The sequence below is a fragment of the Ambystoma mexicanum genome, chromosome 3q (assembly GCF_040938575.1).
Source record: "Ambystoma mexicanum isolate Mex_15411 chromosome 3q, UKY_AmexF1_1, whole genome shotgun sequence".
Classification (NCBI taxonomy): Eukaryota; Metazoa; Chordata; class Amphibia; order Caudata; family Ambystomatidae; genus Ambystoma; species Ambystoma mexicanum.
This window is the reverse complement of record NC_090926.1, coordinates 377,059,735-377,080,764: the sequence shown is the minus strand read 5'-3', so window position 1 is coordinate 377,080,764 and position 21,030 is coordinate 377,059,735.

The following is a 21,030-nucleotide window of genomic DNA, read 5'->3' as shown; positions in this document are numbered from 1 at the left end:
GATTTCTGCAAGCTAATCTCCCTCGCGATCTCAGACGAGGAGAATTCCTGGAAACATGACCTAGAGTGCTGGACCTGCCCACTGGCGGTGCCACAATCGGCCGTACTGCCAGTCAAGGCATTCGACTGTATGTGATCCCAAATGTCCATGAATTTTGTCATAAAGAAGTTGGCCAGCGAGTCACACAAGGTTTCAGAAGGTATGACTCTAGGCCAGAGATCTTCAAACTGTGGGGCACCCACCTGAGGGGGGGTGCGGCCACATACGCGAGGGGGTGCGAGAGCCCAGAATGGAATGTTTTTTTAAAAAAAAGAAATATAAATGCAGTACCTTTGCTCCATCATACGCCAATTTAACTATGGGGTGGTGGGAGTCTACTTTTTTTGTCTGAATTGCTTCTACTTAGTTTTCCCACACAAGTTATTGGTTGGTGGCGGTATATCGATGTTTTTATAATTTGGAAGGGTACTGAAAATGAGTGGGGCTCTTTTGTGGACAGCGTCAACAATGCTGTAAACCTGAGATTCACTGAATGTCACAGCTTCTCTGAGATTTTATATTTGGATGTCAATGTGAGACTTGACAATCTGGGCATTCATACCTCCCTGCATAAAAAAACCCACCAATGCAGGTCTGCCCTTGCATGCCACGAGTTGTCACCCGCTTTCGTGTAAGAATAGTATCCCTTACGGCAAATTTATTCGCTTCCGGCGTAACTGCACAGATATCCACGAGTTTGATCGTTGTTGCAGTTTGGCTGCCGTGGATTTCTTACAACAGGGGTATCACAAAAAGATTATTGAAATGGCCTTTTCTAAAGCACGGACACTCTCAAGGGAATCGTTACTACATGGTTCCATCAGCAGGAAGAAAAACAATGATCGGGATGATCCTTGCCTGATTGTGACATTCAACAATTCTTCACATGATGTTCGCAAGATTGTCATGAAACATTGGATAAAGACCTTGGCCCATTACTACCTAAATGCCCCACCTTAACTTTTAAACAGGCACCTTCACTAAAGGATAGATTGGTCTCTAGTTATCTAGTTCCTGTCCAAAAAAGCTCCACCATTACCAATGGTTACCTGGCTTACCTAAAGGCTTTACTAAGTGTAAAAAAATGCAAAGCCTGTCCCCATGCCACTACCTGTAAATCTTTTCTACATCCGATTATGGGCATAGTATTTTGGCTAAAACATTTTATCAACTGTGACACACCCTTTGTAGTATACGTCCTTGCACGCCCTTGCCGGAAATGGTACGTGGGTTCTACTACATGTATACTTAAGCTCCATATTTTGCAGCATCTCAGAGCCATTAAGAATTTTGACCCCACGTACCCCATGGCAAAACATTTCAGGCAGGAACATGACAGCGATGTGCATTTGATCACATTCTTTGCTGTGGCCCATGTGCCGATCGACCCAAGAGGTGGTGATCGCGTTTTAAGATTAAGACAACTGGAAACCATGTTTATTTTGGATTTTGACACTAAATATCCCAATGGTCACAATTTGGATGAAGAGATGCATACCTTTGTGGGAAGTTGATTGAAAAACGTTTTTTTGCCTGTCTATATGTTCTTACCCTACTCTTTCTTTTATCTTGTTGCTCTGTTTGATCCTCGTTTCCTGTTTTTGAATACTGCTTTTCTTGATTACTTTCTAGATTTCATGGCCTGGAGCCGCCTTATCTGTCTTAGTTGTATTATCTTTGTTATCCAACTTTATTTATTTTCTGGTTGGTTTATTTTGGCTGTCTTGCCTTCTTGATGTATTAGGGAGATGTGTTCTTGTGAGTATACTATGATATCTGTATTATTCTTGCTTTTGATATTGCCTTTCTTATTATCTCTCTGTTCTTATTTTCCTTTAAGTCTCATTACTGTGCAGGTATGCTTCCTTACTGTGGTTCTTTTCCATGTGGGCATCTGAACTTATAACTAATGCTGGTTCATTAGATTTTGGGGTGCGTATGATTTTGATTTGCTTCTGAGCCAGGAGTTACTTAATGGTAGATATGGACATATTTGTTGCACTTGCACTTTATGATTTTAATTGTGTCTACCTGTCTATTGTTGCCAGGTCGATATATGCACCGTTTCCTGCACTTGCACTTTATATTATGGCTCTGTGCTGATGTCCTTACGAAGTCCCACCATTTGCACTCAATAGGCTTTGTCTGTACCATGTTTTTATGTTAAGGGTTGCCATTATTAACTGCCGGTAACTGTTTGCAGAGATTTCCCATTAGGCAGTATTATTCTGTCCCTGCCAGTTTTCTTGTGTATATTGTTACTATGATTACCATGTCGAGCCAGATATGCACTTGCACTTTATTTTTTAGCCATTTGGCTGCATCTTCATGCACCTTGCTCATATGTTTACAAAAGGAATGCATTGTATCCTGTAGCCCTGGGGGATGTCTGTATGTTGTTTTACGATTTGCACTTTATAGCTTTTGCCTGAAACAGGCTTTTATTGCAAGGGTTGCAACTTTTGACTGCTTATATCTGTCATTTGAGATTCAATATTGGGCAGTATTTTTCTGTCCGTGCTGTTTTCTCATTGAATATTACCCATTGAATGTTACCATGCTGCAATACTGTTAGATATGCACTCGCACTTTATTTTTCAGCTATTTGCTGCATCTCTGTGTACTATGTTCGTATATTGTCATAGGAATGCATTTGGACCTTATACTACAGGTATGGATTGTCATGTTTTACTGACACCTATTTCTATACACGTCCCTTGTAGTTTTATCCGGATGATTACCCTGCATGTTTCATGCTGCATCTGATCGCATTTAGCATTACGTTGGCTCTCCTACATGGCCAATGCAGGTCACTACTACATTCTAAAATGGCCGCCATGGTTTAGTGACAAAGCAGGTAGTGTGTGGAATTTGGAAACATGGGAGAAGAACTAATTGGCATTATGTAAAGTGATTGTTCTCACGTCTCCCTAACGTGATCAAGCGCTCTGAGGAGCGCGAAACGCGTCGTTCAGGACACTGCCCTGGCGTCTTGTTTTTCTGTTTTTGCTTTTTGTATCTTTTTACCACATTAAACTCGTTCTGCCTTTTGGATCCGAGTTTGTCATTTTTTTGGGACTTGCTGACCTCATGCTCTGAGTGCGTTTTTTTTTTTTCCTCCATGTCCTCATGAGATATATATAATTATTTTGTTTGAAGGAAATGGCCAGTGGCGGCTCACATGATTAGGACTGAAGCATAAAACTGTCTCAGGCACCAATGAAAAAGTGGCCCGCAGTTGCAAATGGATTCATTCTTTTACTCACCGACTGTTTGAATAGTACCCAAGGGGGTGTCATTTGTTAAAATGTAAGCAAATTGTGATATTTAAAGAATATTTATTCAGCAACAATGGTCAGCACTACTTGCTGCATAGTGAAGTAACTCATCAAACTGGCCCACATTGGCCATAAAGTGGCCAATTTTGACTGTCCCACACTAGCATTTAGCATTTCTGGTACAGGCATTGCCCTATATGCCCGAGCCTACGCTGCTCATCCATAATGGGCGAGGGGGCGTCCACCCAGTGAAACACTGAGCACGCCCTCAGCTGGGCTGGCAGAACTGTCAAAGGGAAACCATGTTTCCCTTTGACAGCTCCGTTCAGTTCCGCAGCTGCACATGCTCACTGAGCCATGCAAGGCTGGGGGTGTTTTTGCTTCGCCAGCCTTGCATAGCTCATTGGAAATGCTGGCTGGAGAACTGAATGTCCGTATGTGCAAGGGGGAGCTCCTGTGCCACCTAGCACATACAGAGCAGTCTGAAGCAGGGTGTTTCAGCACCCACGCACAGGCCCCTGCAGAAGGTACTTTTATGTTAATTTTTTATTTAAATATGTTGATGGCAGCGTGGATGCTTGTGTTATGAGCGAGTATGGTGATGGGTGCTCGTGTGAATGATAGTGATTGCTATGTGAATGTGTGTTTGTTTGTTTTGGTCCGTTGAGCTGATTTTGGAAAGTGGGTGGTAGAGGGGGAAGGAGGGTTGTACAACAAAGGCATTTTAAAAAAATGCCTTTATTGCACAATCCCCCTACCCACCTGCCAAAATCACCTGAGGTACTGTGGAGCCCAGGGGCCAGGTATGGTATTTTTTTGCTGGTTATCCATTATAGATGTCCAGTCAAAAATAACATGCTTTCCACCTTAGCCCCCCCAGTGCCTTGCATACACACATAATCATGTTGATTGTGTTAGGCACTGTGGGGCCCAGGGGACAAGGATTATATCTTTTTACTGGATGTCCAGTACAAATATCATGCCTGCCCCCTGCCCCCTCACACTCCCCCCAGCGCCAATTGCAAGCTGTTTGGCTTCTTACCCTTTTTTTTAAGTATGCTCTAATATGCAACATTTTAACCCATTATTTTAAAAAACAAATCACGGGGGGGACCCCCCCCCCCTGAACCTCCTTGATTGGTTCAGGCTCCCTCACTACGCTCGGTCGCTGTGGCATATCTGGTGGCAATATTGATGCCACTCCACTTTAAAAATTCACCAGTCACAACTGGCCCTAGGACTGTGCTGGGAGCAGGGTGGGGGAGCCCAGAGACTGTAGTGGGAGCAGGATGGGCGGGAGCTATGGGATAGTGGTTGGAGCAGGGTTTGGAGAACCCAGAGTCTGTGGTGGGGTAGGGAGAGCACAGGGACTGGGCTAGGAGTGGAATGAGGGAGTCCAGAGACTGTGATGGGAGCAGGTGGGGAACCCAGGGACTATACTGGGAGTAGGGGTGTGGTGACAGCACGCAATGCTTCATAGCCATTAGGACTTACTGCCCATTTGGCCTTTTTGGGGGGGCCTGTCCTGCCCACATTTTGCTCGGGGGAGCCCAGGCCTAAAAGGTTGTAGACCACTGCTCTAGGCACTATTTGAGCTGTGGATGAAAAGGGCTTTACTGCGGCAAACAGCTCTTTAGATTTATTGAGAGCTTTTATCTGTAAAGAACTGTTTCGTTGAGTAGAGGCGAGGTGGTAAGGTGGGGAGGGAAGGCAGGGAGGGGCACCAACCACAGACATGGAGGGGAAGGTGGACAGGGGAAGATGTTGGATGTGCCTTAAATCTAAGGTCAGTGACAGTGTTTCTCGTGCTGCTTGACTGCAGCCTCGAAAGCACTGTGAAACTGGTCCCCCCTGCAGAGCGGTGGGTCGCGGTACAAACAGAGTATTGTGACCCCCAAAGGGTAAGGGTCAACAGTGTTCTGTATAGCCTGCGAGGCAGCCGGTGAGATCCTCTGCCCCACAGGAATAGCCTTTGCGGTGACAGGAGCGGTTGAGGAAGATGGGGAAGAGGAAGATACCCTACTTCTCCCTGATAAAGAAACATCCTTTCTCAAGAGTACCCGGGTGGTTGGAGCAAGTGTAGATCGCATGGAGGTGGTCCGAAAAGAGTACTGCTTAGGTTGTCTGCGTCTGAGTACAACCTTGCATGCAATGCATTGAATCATGGCAGCCAAAGCTTTTGGTACACTCATAATGATTTTAAAGAACCGCCACACACATGACGCTGTCTGGGTGCTGGAGGTCGGAACGTCCTCTACCCCCTCTTCCTGTTCCCCATCATCCTCCGCACCATCGCGTCTGTTCCCCTGTCTATGCCCTCTGTCGTGTTGTGGTGGTGGCCCCTGGGAAGGTGGGATGCCCATGACAGATGCCATTCTTAAACTACTGGAAGTCTTGTGGAAGTAGCTGTCAAATGATGCTCTCTTCTGGTGTGCTAGAGTGAGAATTACTAAAAGTAATGGGTGGGTCCCTTCAGAGGAACTGTCCACAGACCACTGTGCTGAAAATAGGCTTTGTAAAATGTTGGCAGATCAACAAAGAATGGGTCTAGGAGCTCTGGAAGGATTAAAGTTCAACTTGAAACCCCCTAAATTGGCCAATAATGCAGTTTCAAACTGTGTGCAGTGATGGACACCGTCTGCGGACACGCCGTCATGGCGCACGGAATCGATCATATGATGACAGGTGTCCATGGCGGAGGCAGTAGTGCGCAGACCTTGTAGAGCGGGAGACGCAGGGCGCATGGATGTCCGCAAACACACGTTGTCTGCTGAGTAATTGAAGGTGCATCATACGCAACCTGACATGCCCAGACAGGGTGCGATGTCCGCAGACGCCCCACTGCTTAAACGGATCCTCTGAAATGTGGTGATGTCTGCGGACTATTAATTAGGGTTTTAAAGAAAAAAGTAAGATTTTTTTTTTTACACGATAATATACAAGATATTTTTAGTAGAAAATAAAATGTATTTATGAAAGGGATGGGGTATTAGAATGGGAGTTTGGAATTTCATTAAAGTCGTCATCTTGGGAGGGAGGGAGAGAAGTTTCATCAAACCGTCTTTGATTTATGTTTTGTGAATTTGATTGGGGGGATGGCCACAGGTACAAGTAGGAAAGTGATAATCAACATTTCTAATAACATGATTTTTAGCATAATTTAAAAGTTCTTTAAAGTTATTGCTAAGTCCATCCAATTTTGAAGACAAGATCATTATTTCATTCGGTACAGTTGAGGTGTGGGATTGTATTTTTGATTGTTGGGATTCTGCATAATCAATCTGTGGTGTAGGTTTGTCATGTACACTATGTACTATAAGAAAAGCTTATTTCAATAAGCTCTCCATAAATTACAGTATTTGCTCATATGGAAAGATATATTTATTAGAGATTTCATCTTCACTTCTTTCTTCTTTGGGAAAGATGTCTTCTAGACACTGAATTGTGTTTACCATTTCTGTCAAAATAAGAAATGGTTATATTTGCCTAAGATATATGTTTTTATAATGAATCTTAATAACATGATTGGTTAAGTTGCTTAACTTATAGAAAGTACTTTTTGGGCAGCTTGTAACTTTGGCGCTGTTCGACGAATGATCACCGAACTGTGCAGAGAGGCGCATGCTGATTGGATTTTTGAAAACGTGAGGTGCATCATCATCATTTTAGAAACGGTGTCCATATTGGATGGGTGGGTCATGGCCTTTGTTCGTGGACGGCGTATTGAGGAAAAGAAGTCTGAAAAATATATCTGGGGTTATTTTGTGGACGAAAGAGGGTTTGGAAAAAGTTTGAGACTGGAGAAAAGTGATATAAAGCTATTTTTATAGGTGAAAAAAAGCTGGGGAGGTGCTGGCGTGTGTGTCCGTGCCACCAACAATCTGGTCACTGGCCTTATACACTACAGTAATGTGTATAGTTATTATAGGTACTATAGGCGGAGTATACTGTATTTGTAATATGGGCGAGTTATATAATTGAAGTGCATATGGTATTTATGATCTTAGGACAATTGAGGATAGTGCTCCTCGATCTCTCCTCTGCCTGTGACAGTCAACCATTCTAACCTCATCAAATGGCTACATGATACCTGTAGCATCATGGACCGGGCACACACCCGGTTGACCTGGTTCCTCACTAAACTCCCTTTCCAGCTGCAACTGGACCATTTCTCCTCCACCTCACTGTCTACCTGCAGCGTCCCCCAGGATTGTATCTCGTCCCTCCGGCTCCTCTGATCTCACCTTCTCTCCTCATTTCCAATGGTATGGCGATAAAACACAGCTTTCCTTGAAACTTGACTCTACTACATTCTGCTACCCGTCTTTTATCTCTGTCAGACCGCCATCCAGGCATTGTGTGTGGCTAATAATCTCTGTCTCAATGCCAGTAAGATGCAGATCCTTCTTATTGGGACACCTGTGCTCTGTTTCCCTCCTACCCTCTGGCCACCCTCTGTGGGCCCCCTACCCTCACCATCCTGTGAGGACTAAAACCTTGGGGCCATCTTTGACTCCTCTCTCTCCTTCACGCCTTACATCTTGGACCTTGTTAAGAAGGCCCACTGTCAACTTCAACTACTAACACCTTCACCTTCCCCCAGAAGCGCATCATCTATACAGCCCTGGTCCTGTCTAGGCTGGACAACTGCAATAGTTATTTCCTCAACCTCCCCCCTTTGTTCCCTACGCCCCCTTCGGCTAATCCAGAAAAGCGCTGCAAGACTTATCCTTGGCCTCAAGCAAATGGATCATATCTCCGTAGCACTAACATCTCTACACTGGCTCCTGGTGGCCGCACAGATTAAATTGAAGACCCTCTCTATCATCGACAAGGGTTTCTGGGGCCTGGGACCATGCTATCACAAACTTTTTCTCCCTAGATACTCCCCTGTGTGGGGGCTCTACCCCCTCTCTTCTAACTCCAATTCCCTGATTGTCAAACGGTTCTTCAAACAGAGAGTGGGAGGCTGGTTTCTCTCTTCGGCTGGTGCATCTCTTTGGAACAGCCTTCCTACTCCTTTCAGACTAGACCCAAACTTTCTTAAGTTCCGGAAATTTCTCAAAACTCTTCCTCTTTCCCTCCGTCCCTTCCCTGCTAACTCATACCAATGCCACTGAGATTGGTGGCCTGGTCCAGCATGAACCTCACAGGTCCCACACCCTATACCTAGTCAACACCAATAGCCCCCCCCCCCACTTAGCACTGCCCTTGCGGGCTTAATCCCTGGTGGCTGTGCACCCCACTCATGGGACTCCTCTGCCCCAGCACTTAGCCAGTGGCCTCACACTTTGGCATCCCTTTGCACTTCCCTCCCGGTGTCCCATCAGCATTTGTGTATTCCTACTCCCCCTTCCATTCATGCACTTCTCACTGCTCAATGCATATGTGCATTTATAGCAACTTCGTGTACAATTGTTTGTATAACTAAGGGAAATGCAGATGCAAAACCTTTCTAGAATGTTGTTAAGTGGCAGTTGGCGTGTGGAAGTTAAATATGTTGATAGGGTTACATGTAGAGTTTTTGGAAGTGATTGGTGGATGGATGTTTGACTGTTTGAAAGCAGGCAATGAGGGAGTGTTACAAACATAAAAGTAAAAAGGGTAGAAGGGCTGTCCTGTGCAATGGTGTGCACGTGCCATCTGGGTCTTTTAATGATGCTTGGCCTGGAAAGGGAACTACAGAGACCGTGGATAGTCATGAAGGTCCATGGATTATGGTCCTTATTGTATGCTACAGAAAAGTATTTTTGGTCAGAAAATTGTCATTTTTTGTTTTTCTCTAGTATATAATTATCATTTCTTCCATTAGAATAGTATTGAGTCTAACTACTTTATTGAGAACTGTAAAGCAGATGGAATCTATACGCTTAATTGTTTTGAGTTCTATTTTTTAACTGTGAAAGTTGGCTCCAAAAGTAATCTTTTTTGGTGTTTTTTAAATTTGTATTTTTGCAAGAGAGGCCAGGTGGGGGAGGGAAATGAGGGAAGGGGCACCAACCACAGATACAGGGGGGCAGGTGGACATGGTAAGATGTTGGGTGTGCTTTAAATCTAAGGTGGGGCAGTGTTGTTCATGCTCTTTGATTACAGCCTGGAAAGCACTTCGAAACTGCTCCACCTTGCAGAGTGGTGTGTTGCAGTATATACAGAGTACTGTTGTCTTGGAAAAGATCTGGATCAACAGCCTATTTTATGGATGGCAAGGTAGTTAGTGGGATCTTCTGCCCCACATGAGTAGCTTGTGTGGTGGCAGAAGAGGTTGAGGAAGATGAGGTAGAGGAAGACGGCCTACTACTTCTTGAGAAAGGAAGTACTTCTGAGTACATCAGTGATATGAGCGGGTGTGACAGCGCATGGACGTGGTTCCAAAAGAGTACTGCCTGTGTTTTCCATGACTGAGTATGATTCCACACTCAATGCATTCAACATAGATAGGCTGAGGCTATGATACCCCTAATACGGTCTTAAAAAAAAAAAAAAAAACTGCCATGATTCTCTATGGGTGCTGGAGGTAGGCATTTCCTCTCTCATCTTCCTGGTCCTCTTGATCCTCGTATGCATCATTGCGCCTTTTGCCATGTGCAGGCCCTCCAGCTGGTACTGGTGTTGGTGGCTTCTGGGGAGGACAGATGGCCTTGGTTGATATAATTTTTTAAGTTTTTATCAGTGCAACTTAACCATAACGTCCTAACAAAGTTTTTACCAGACCCCCCTTTATTTGCTACAGGTTCCTTATATCATACTCGTCCCCATTGTAACAGCTGTAGAGTTCAGACAGTTGAAAGTCCCCAGACAGCAGGTAGCATCAACAAAACACAGAAGCACAGGGGACAACAGAATGGTCTTCCCTTCAACCAACCACATACACATAAAACAGCATTACTTACATTTACTACACCCAGATATACCTTTTTGTACAATTCAACATTTCAAAATGTAAACATATTTTCATTTATCATACCATATTATGGATTGCACAAACCATAACTGTACACCTCATATCAGTTTAGTACAACTCTTCATACAGACTGAGATACACCAGGAGCTCACTGCAAAACAACCTCTTACCAAATAGTAAGTACACTGTATTTATTTCTCTATTACCATTAATTATATAAACATTTCTCATAAGCGAATATCACCATTTTTGTATTTTGACAGAAATGGCAAACACACTTGAGTGTTTAGAAGAAAATGTTCCCAAAGAAGAAATGAGTGATGATAATCTCTAATGGTAAACAAAACATCTTTCAATTTAAAAAAGAATGTAATTTATACAGAGGTCATTGAAATAATTCCCTTTTTCCTATAGTACATACTTTGCAAGAAATAATTACACCACAGATGAATTATGGAGAATCCCAACAATCAGAAAGACAAACCCAATCCATAACTGTACACAATGAAATCATGATCTTTTCTTCAAAATTGGATGTACTTAGCAAAGACTTTAAAGAACTTCTAAATTGTCTTAAAAATCATGTTATTAGAAATGTTGATTATCACTGTCCTACTTGTACCTGTCCCCCTTGCGCCCAGCAATCACCCCAGTCAAATTCACGAAATACAAATCAGACAGTTTGATTAAATCTCTCTCCCTCTCTCCTCCCCCGATGATTACTTTATACAAATTCCAATTTCTCCCATTTCTGTTTCCCATTCCGATAACCATCCCTTTCATAAATATATTTATTTTTATACTATAAATATCTTGTATATTGTTCTGTGATTCATTTTTTTTTTTTTTATAAAACCCCAATTAATAGTCAGCGCACTAAACTGTTTCGGCGGTCCATTTACAAAATAGGGTGTCTGCAGACATTGTGCCCTGTCCGGGTCTGCATGTCCTGTCTTGCATGATGCACTTTTAATTGGTATGTGGACAGCACGGCCGATTGCGGACATCCCTGATAATGTGCCCAACATCTCCAGCTCGCCATGGTCCATGGACACGCGTCTGCCGCGCCAAGGCCCCTGGACGTCATCATGTGACTGTACCTGTGTGGCATAACGAAATGTCCGTGAACAGTGTCTGTGCATCGCAGACAGTTTGAAGCTGCATTTTCGTCCAGTCTAGGATGTTTCAAGTTGAATGATTACCCTTCCTAGACCCATTCTTAGTTGATCTGTCAACTTTTTACAACTTTCCCAGGGCTATTTTTGACTCGATAGTCTGCGGACAGTCACACGGTCTGCAGATGGATCCTTTGTAGGGACCCACCCTTTCCTTTTAGCCATTCACAATCTGGCTATCCAGGAGAGCACCAGGAGAGACACCTGCTTTGGAGAGCACATTTTAACTGCATCCGTGGCATCTGTCATGACCATCCCTCCTTCCCAGGGGCCTCCACCACCACCAGCTGGAGGACCTGGAGAGGGGAGCAGGCGCGATGATGCAGAGGAGGATGAAGAGGACCAGGAAGATGGGGTAGAGGAAGTTCCTACCTCCAGCACCCGGATTGAGTCATGGGTCTCGTGGTTTTTTAAGACCATAAAGGGGATCTAAAGGCTTGGTCTGCCCATGTTGAAAGCACGGTTGTGGACAACACAGGCAGTACAGCTTCGGGATCACTTCCATGTGCCCCTACACTCAATCCACCACCTGGGTGCAATGAGAAACAAATGTTCTTTTCACAGGGAGAAGTAGGCTATCTTCCTCTGCCCCATCTTCCTCAACCACTCCTGCTACTACTGTGGGACAGAGGATCCCACCGGATGCCTCGAAGGCCATACAGGAGGCTGTTGCTCCTTACCTTTCAAGGGTCGCAGTCATCTGTATGCAGGGTGAGCAGTTTTGGAGTGCTTTTGATGCTTCGGTCAAGGAGCACAAAAAACACTGCCGCCTACTTTGGATTTAAAGCACTCCCAAAATCTTCACCTGTCCACCTGCCCCTCCTTATCTGTGGTCGGTGCCCCTTCCCTCCCCACCTTACCTCCTTGCTTCGCCTAGAAAAAAATCCCCAAAAATCTAAAAGCCAGAAATACCCCCCAAAAAGGTTCCTTTTTGGAGCCACCTTTCACAGTTAAAAAATTGAACTGAAAAAAAACAATTAAGGTACCTTTTGCAGCATGCACATTTACAAAAAAAATGTTTTATTTAAAATGTTTTCACATTTTTTTTACAAAAAGATTCTTACGTCCTTCATGAAAATATCCTTGATTGTACAGTCCCTAGTCATTCCTACAACGAAAGAAAAAAGAAGAGAAAGAGAAAGAGGCAAAGTAGAGGAAGGCAGAGAGCATATATGATGCGGTCCACATCTATGCTTTCGTTAGATCGATGTTCTGCAAGAATTGAATTGAGTCACCGCGATAGTCCCATGTGTTCTCTCTCCCTCCATTAAGCGATTCCACCAAAACTCCTCGTAATGGGATATGCCCTCGAATAGGTGTAACATGTGAATTGATCTCTCTTTTTCCAATCCTATGCAGTCCAAAAGGAGATGTCTGATGGTTTCATTTTCTTCTCTTTTATCACAAAACTGACACAGGCTAGAGGTTGAGATCCCTCTAATGGCTCTAACTTCGTTTGTGGAGATGATTTTTAGCCGTGCTCTCATAAATGTTTGTCGCGATTGGCGATTTGGAAATGTCCTTAAGTATGGTCTTGTATCATTCAATTTCCTACTAATCAAAAGAAGATGTGGGACTGATTTATATGCCACGGCTAACTCCTGAGTTTTTATCCAGTCCCATGTTTCCAGTTTCATGGTCACTTTTTTGACAGTTTGTTTGCAAGTTCAAGTTCCGTAGATCCTATATCTTTCAGAATATCCTTAACCCTCTGAGCCCATGGTTTCAGTAGACTTGAGTTCGGATCGTACAACTCGTGAATAATACAAGTTTCGGACGTGGAGAGATGATCAGTTTTCTAAAAAAAAACCTCAAATGGTTTCTGTCGCAAATGGCACATAATGATGAAATGCAAAGTTATCTTCTGATCAGAACCATTGGTGCTGATGGCGGTAGATTCAGCAAAATCCTCCAGAAGTGGCTTTCGAGCTTCTGCCAGAGGTTAACCGGGAGAGTCAGGAAAGCCTCTGTTCCGTATAGAATCGCGGGCACAACTTTTGTTCTGTAGAACACAATGATTGGTTGTAGCGAGAATTTGCAGAATTTTCTTTCGAGCCTGGGCTGTTAAGCGTTTCATCTTCTCTCACAGTTTTGATAGCATGTTCTTGTCAGTTGCGTTGTTACTTAAAGTGACACCCAAGTATTTAAATTGTTCCACCGTTTGAATTTTTACGCCCTCCAAGCGCCACGAAAAATTGGCCTTTGTTTTTAATGATTTTTGAAATATCAGTATCTGTGTTTTAGAGGTGTTAATTTCCAAGTTATTTGTTATATACTCGCTCAAGGAGTCCAGCTGTCTTTGAAGACCTATTGGAGTTTGGTATAAGACGATTAGATCGTCCGCATATAAACGACATGAGATGGTCGAGTCGCCCAGTTTTGGTGGAAAGGATCTAACCTGAGACTGTCTTTGAGATCCCATAAGAACGCACAAAACGGAGTTGGTGCCAATGGGCAACCCTGCTTCACTCCTCTTGACGTAGGAATAGGTTTGGAAATGGTTCCTTCTTGTTTTAATCTTACCGATATTGATGTTTCCGTGTGTAAGGCTTAGACTTGTTCCAGAATATAGACTGGGCATTTGTTTCTTTCCAGCTTTTTCCAAAGAAGCTCCCTGTTGACCTGGTCAAAGGCCTGAACCAGGTCAACAAAAGCCACGTAAATTGGTGACCCTCCAGCTCTTGTTTTCTCCTTAAGGTGTTGATTAGGAGAATATTTACTAAGGTTCCGAGATTTTTAGCGAAACCCGCTTGGAAAAGATCAAAAACATTTGCTTCTTCGGCCCAAGATTGGAAAGCGTCAAGTAACGTAGACCCATAAAGTTTGCCAATTACATTGAGCAAAGCTATTGGTCTGTAGTTCTTTGGGTTATCTCTAGGGCCCGCCTTGTAAGTTGGGACAGTGGTTGCATTTTTCCAGGATAACGGCACTGACTTTGTTTTTATAATTCTGTCAAAGACAGCTTTGACGAACACTGCCCATTGTTCCGGTGCTTGTTTCAAGTGTACGTTTGTTAACGCGTCCGGCCCCGGAGCTCATGAGTTTTTTAATTTACGGATTTTCATTTCGATGGATATTACATCGGTAGGTAAAAACCACTCTGTTTCTGATTTAAGGTGGGGTTGTTGTTAGTTTGGGTTTTTAAAGAGATCTGTGAAATGGGACATCCATTTCTGTTCCCCAACAGTTACTTAATGTATTTACCATAGTGTTTGTTGATTTTATTTTTTTGCCAAAAGTCTCTTGAATTCCGACCGTTTAGCGACCGGAAAAGCACCTTGGCGTCTGCTTGGTATATTGCCGCTTAGTGCGCCTTTAGCCCATTTTGTAGCTCTACTTTACCTTAAGATATTTAGTTTTTTTTCGCCAATCGGAGAATTTTCCTCAGCTTTCTCCTTTCTTCGACCAAAGCCTTGTCGTATGTATGGGTAAATCCAGCCTGATTGGATTTAGAGTTCTTAACCGTGTGTCTATATATGTTTAAATGTTGAGTAAATACTGGGGCGATATGTTTTAGATAGACCAGCCTCGTATGTATCCGTCAGGTTTTTCACGTCCTTATCTTTAAATTTTAATTTTATTCTTCTCCCAGACTCTTCAATTTCCGACTGCATTTATGTTCGTGTCTCTTGAAAAGATGTCCTCGTAAATTCCAGCAGATTGTGGTCGCTGTTTTTAGTTGGTGTAACTCGAAAATTAGTAATGTAGGGGAGGTCACAATTGACAAAAATGTGGTCCAATATCGCGCTTGAGGCGCCTTTTTCCCAAGTCTGGATAATGGGTTCCTCTTTCCCTCTTAGGGAGTGGAGATTTAGCATATTGTACACCATTATTTTTGCCCACTTTCTTCCTCTTTTACTTGCCGGAGTGTTGAAGCAGCGTGTGTCTTGATGTGGGCAAAATCTTCCTCGGGGCCAGCCCTTTGAGAGCAAAAATACCCAATTCAGCCCAAAATACAGGTTCTATTGTGCTGAGCAGTGATCTCATGCTAGTGACAAATGACACTTTCAAAGTTTTAGCATATTTATTCTAAGCAGTGAATTTCATATACATTTGGGATTCAAGTTAGAGAATATTACAAAGCATAAACCTTAGAGCAATGCAAAATATAGTGAAGCATGGAACTTAGATAAACATAGAGAAACATAGAGAAATATATAGAAACACAGTCTTACGTCCCTTTAATCAGCACTGGGAGACCCTTGGGCCCTCATAAGCTAGCTGTAAACAAGCCCCGCTCAGAGGACAATGCTGAAGGACACCGTCAGAGCCAATTCCGGGCACTTGTTTCTGCACAAATCAAGTCCACAGGACGATCTCCCACCGAGTCATGTGTGCATGGATATTTTATAATCTCGTGCTGTCAGTCACCATGACGCATAGTTCCAGAACTTTCCCTGTGCAAAATATGGGCTTGCTCATGGAAAAAACCCAACTCTCTCTGAGATGCTCCCTGCTCGCTCCTACCCCTCCCTTGGAGCCCTCTCCGCGAAAACTGGAATGTCCTTATCAGCGTGTGGGCAAGGCCGTACCAGGCCTTCTCAGGGGAACAGGATTTGTTTACGAAGCCAAGCAGGGCTACAGTTAGAAAGGCAGAATATTCAGATGGAAGCAGGGATGTATTAACCCCATCTGCAAGCTCTAAAAGGCATGCACTCATAGCTTAGTGTTTATAGCGCTTAAGACTGGCTATCTAAGCGCTATATAGGTGCCATGATGTTCCAAACACTCCAAAAATACCTATTAGCTACAGAGCTAGGGGCCCTCTCCCTGCCTGTCTATCAACAATGCATAATGTGACTTATTTCATACTAGGCCTGCATATTCCTTGTAGCTCACTACTGCATAATGGAAGTGCTACAACAGACTACTGTCAGCATTTTTAGCACATACTTTGAATACACTATTGGCTTTCAGCGGCTACTGCTGTCATCTAAAGCCCTGATTGGCAAGGTTGCAATTTCGTGTATCACTACAGCGTGTTATTGCTTCTGTGGCATCTGGGAATGATGAGTTTAAGTCCCCACATGTTATCAGGTGGGCTTGCTCGTATTCCCCAAGGATTTTCTGCAGGATAAGGTTCGCTTTATGTAAAAACTGCTCGTCACTTTGAGCCAGCGGGTTCCAATAAGAGTTGAAGATTATAATCTCTGCTGTGGAGAGCCGGGCCTGGTGGTGAACACTCCCTTTCCACTTTATTTTCAGAACTTGGAAGAATAGAGATGATTCTATCACCTTGTCACTTACAATTCGTTGCTTGACCTCACCATTGTCAAAAGACCTGAAGACGGACGGCCAAAAAGTCCCTTTGTTGCTGGTGCCAAATAGACTTCGAATCCGTCCATATAGGGTTGTTCTCTGAGCCATGTTTCCTGGAGACATAGTATGTCATAGTCACCCAGATGGACATCAGAGTATCTCAGTAGATGGTCAAAACCTATTGTGTTCCACAAGCCCAATTTCAGAGGAGTGCTCTTTATATTATGGGCCACATTTGGATTTTCTGCAGCTGTCCCTTCTTTTCATGGCTACTTTCAGTTGTCAGAATCTAGTGCTCTCGAGATCCAGGTCCATTGCTTCCCCCTCCTTTAAAACGCCTAGTTCTTTTTCTCCATGTTGCGGGGTGGCTACTCCATTGTTCAGCTCTTCTTGGGCAAAGGTTATCGTAAGTTTCTTCAGAGGACCTTTAGGTATCCGATCTGTATTTGAGATGTCAATGTGTGGTTTGATAACATCTGTTTTTGACAGCTTTTGATATTCTTTAGGTCATTATGAAGTTGCACATCTTCGTCCTCCATAATGATGATGGTACCGTTGTTTTCTTTTCTCTGTTTAGCTCATAATCCATTTTCACCGTTTCTCTATCATTAATTGACCTTTCCCTGGGTCGTGGAGATTTTTTAACTTTATTATGCACATATTGGACTGTGTCTTGCTTTGATTTAGTGGTTGGCCTGGAGTCCTGTCCTTAAATTGGGACCACATTCAGTTAGGTCATAGCCCAAAATGAATAGGCTTTCTATCTCTTGCAGAATTAAGACGCACTACCAAAGAAGGGATGTGTAAAAATACGTTGTCCAATTTACCTATAATTCCAAACGCCACAAATTTTATATCCTCTGTTCTAATTGATCTTAATGGGGGGGATACACTGGAATAGAGCCATAACATTCCTTCTGTTTAAGATTACATAATGCATAATTCGCAGACACTATAATAGCCTGTGGACACCTGGAACATTCCAGGTGCGGGGGTGAAGGTGGGGGGGAAATAAAATAAAGTAACTTGTTTTTCGCTCTAAAATGGTGGCTCTTTAAATAACCTTTTTTAAAAAAAAATAAAAAAATGTTGGGGCTTTTATATACTGAAACATGTTCTACTGAACTTAATTATTTTTCTAACTTTCAGAAAAAATGACTTTTTCTATTTTTGTTTATTTACCACAACTACTAAATAATAATTCACTACATAGTTCACATTTTCATAACTGTTTCGATGCATTTGGACATTCCAACATCAATCAAATGCACTCCTCTCAAAAAATATTCACAATATCAAACTTGATATTTTCATTGTGAAAAGATGTAATTCCAATATCCTGCAAAAAAGTGCATGCAGCTTTGTTTACATTGCGCCTTGCTTTCACGATTTGTGGACAAAATAAATTAGAATGTTTCTACATTTGTCTATGAGCGATCCGAGAAAACAATCTTCGAATGTGGAAACAGTTCCACAAACGTATCCTTCATGGCAAACTGTAAGGAAATTCCGGTGACATAGCTCAAACCGTTGCCTCCATAGTGAGCTACAATGATGTCTGGATGCTTCAAAGTAACCAAAATCTTGCAAACAGTAGCAATTCCACCAACTTCATTTTTCAAACTCCATATCAGGAAACTTCAAATTCTTCAAATCCAAGATTACAGGTAATGCACACTGCTCACAGTACACCTTTTAACCAATGGATCAAAGAATCGCCCACCATCCAGACACTCTGCTTCCTCAAAGCCATAGCCATCTTCACTTCACACAACAAAACTCTTGTTACCCTGTCTTTCTGTCCACCACAACCACGGAATTTCCATGAATGTTTGTGCCTGTCTGTGGTCCTCACAGTACCCTTTGCATGCCAATCCTACTTTAAGACCCGGATGGCATGTGCATGTCCGTGGACTACCGCGGTGTCCACGAACACCGTAGCACAAGGCAGCCCTTCTATCCTTTTTACTTTTTATGTTTGTAACACTCCCTTCTTGGCTGTTTTCAAACAGTCACATATCCATCCACCACTCGCATACAAAAACTCAACATGTAACCCTGTCATCTCAGTTCAACAATTCAGATGTACTCTCTCAGATTACGTATCTTCTGTTACTCACAGCCACCTGCATTAGAAACTAATTATAAGCTTCTCAATAAGCATATTCACTTTAACTACTCTATCAATTGCCATGTATTGCACCATTCTGCACCTGGTCACATCAAGTGGTAGTTACTTACAGGTACTGCCAACAAATGAAACTTCGACACAAGTACCACTTAGAAATGTTCAACACATCTTTTGTATCTGCTTTTCCTTTCTTTCAGAAAATGAGTTACACGCAGTGCTTCTGTAAATGCACATAAGCATGTTTTTTACTTTCAACAAAATGCTCCTAATAACAAACCTTGTTAAACACACAGCATTTTCAATTTTTCATTTCATATAATGTCAGACTTTCCAACCTTTCTAATTACATCCCTTATAGTGCCACCATTCTCCACCTGTTCACGCATGTCTTGCCAACACTTGCCAAGTCTATATACAACACTTCACCTTACATATAAAGTACTGTTCTTTTCCAACTACTACTATAAGACAACAAACACTGCTCCAACTACAGTCAGCCGTTGCATAACTACTAGACCAGTTTACCTATTTTTTAAAACACTGCAACACATTACAAATACATTGCACTTCAAATACAGCACTTCTCCTATTAAAATCACCTGCACAAAATAACCTAAATATGCATCCTTTTTACTCACCTATTTTGCCCTGTTGCGTATAATGTCCCAAACAGCAATAGTCCTAGTCCAATTGTTCTGTAAACATGGTTAACCTACTTTACTACACCACCCATAACACTTTATTGGCTCTTTTCCCAACAACCCTTCCTACCTTAATAAATAACTTATCATACTAAAAGTACTACACCACTACCCTCCTTTTTACAATACAGGAAAAAAGATTGACATAGACAGCTACCAAAGAAAGAACACTCTTCACATCCTAGAAAGTAAGTACATTAATGAATGTATATCTCTCTAATTGTAACAATGTACTTTCAATATACATTAGCCTAGAGTATTTGCTTCTACTCCACATTTCATTTCATTGTTACTCATTATAATGCAACATTCCCACTATTTCTATTCCCATCTAAGCATTGCTCTTTAATACAGCACCCATTCTTTACTGCCTAACAACTCCCATCTCTCATCAAATTCATAATTTCACACCCTTACTATTCCATACCGCTATCCACATGAGGTCCTAATTCCAACACAACAATGTTCAAACTCATTGCATTCCAAATCACTAATGCATATTAGCACCCATAGACATACTTCTTCACCCATTCTTCATTACACCCTCACTACCCTCATACCTATGCACTAAATCACACCATTATAACAGCCACTGTTTTCCTCAAACATCATAATGTCCCAACTTATTCAATCGCTATACCATTCCCTTACTCACTAGCCCAAGCCCATCACAACTCTACAGCCTTTTACTCTTGTAACTTTCCTAACCACACCTATCCCACTGTACAATCACACAACACTCTATTCATCTGCACAATCACATCCACACACCCATGCATAATACACACATAAACATTCCACAACTTTCAAACACACACTTTGTTTCCCAACAGACAGAACGGAATGCCTACTAAAACCAACTTCGTAGAAAATAAATAAAAAATAGAGCAGATGAAAGAAAAACAAGCCATATAGTCATCAACCTCTAAAACAATTTATAGAAAACATTAAAAAAAACAGCTAGTAACCTCACTCAACAAAACTAAACCAGCCACTGCTAAAAAAAAAAGTAAGGCCCCTCTTGCAAAAACTAAAAGTAAAAAAGATGTACAAACAGAGACCTACTAATGAGCATAACACTATATATACCAATGTTAACATAGACCCAGTAAAGCAATCCAAAAAATTAATTTTACAAAAATAATTCCACCGTAGAGTTCTTAACAATCTTACAAAGACAGCTAAAAGTCACGATCTACCCTTACAAACCACTGCAGAAAACGAATCCTTGTTGCTCTAATTGACAGTGCAAAAGTTATTTATATTAATTTGAAACAGAATTAAACCACTAACTAAATTAATCAATACATTACAAAAAGTACTTCTGAACATGCGCAATGTCAATATATATATATATCTTTTGAAACTTCTGTGAAGGTGAATGGATGCACACAAGCAGCACAGAACCATATTTTAATGAAGACGCTTACAAACAAGAACAAATAAACCCAATTGCCATAGACAATAGTGGCAAAATGTATGAAATGGTAGGAGACACCATTATGGCAAAAGAAACCCTTGTAGAAAAAACATTACTATCAAACTT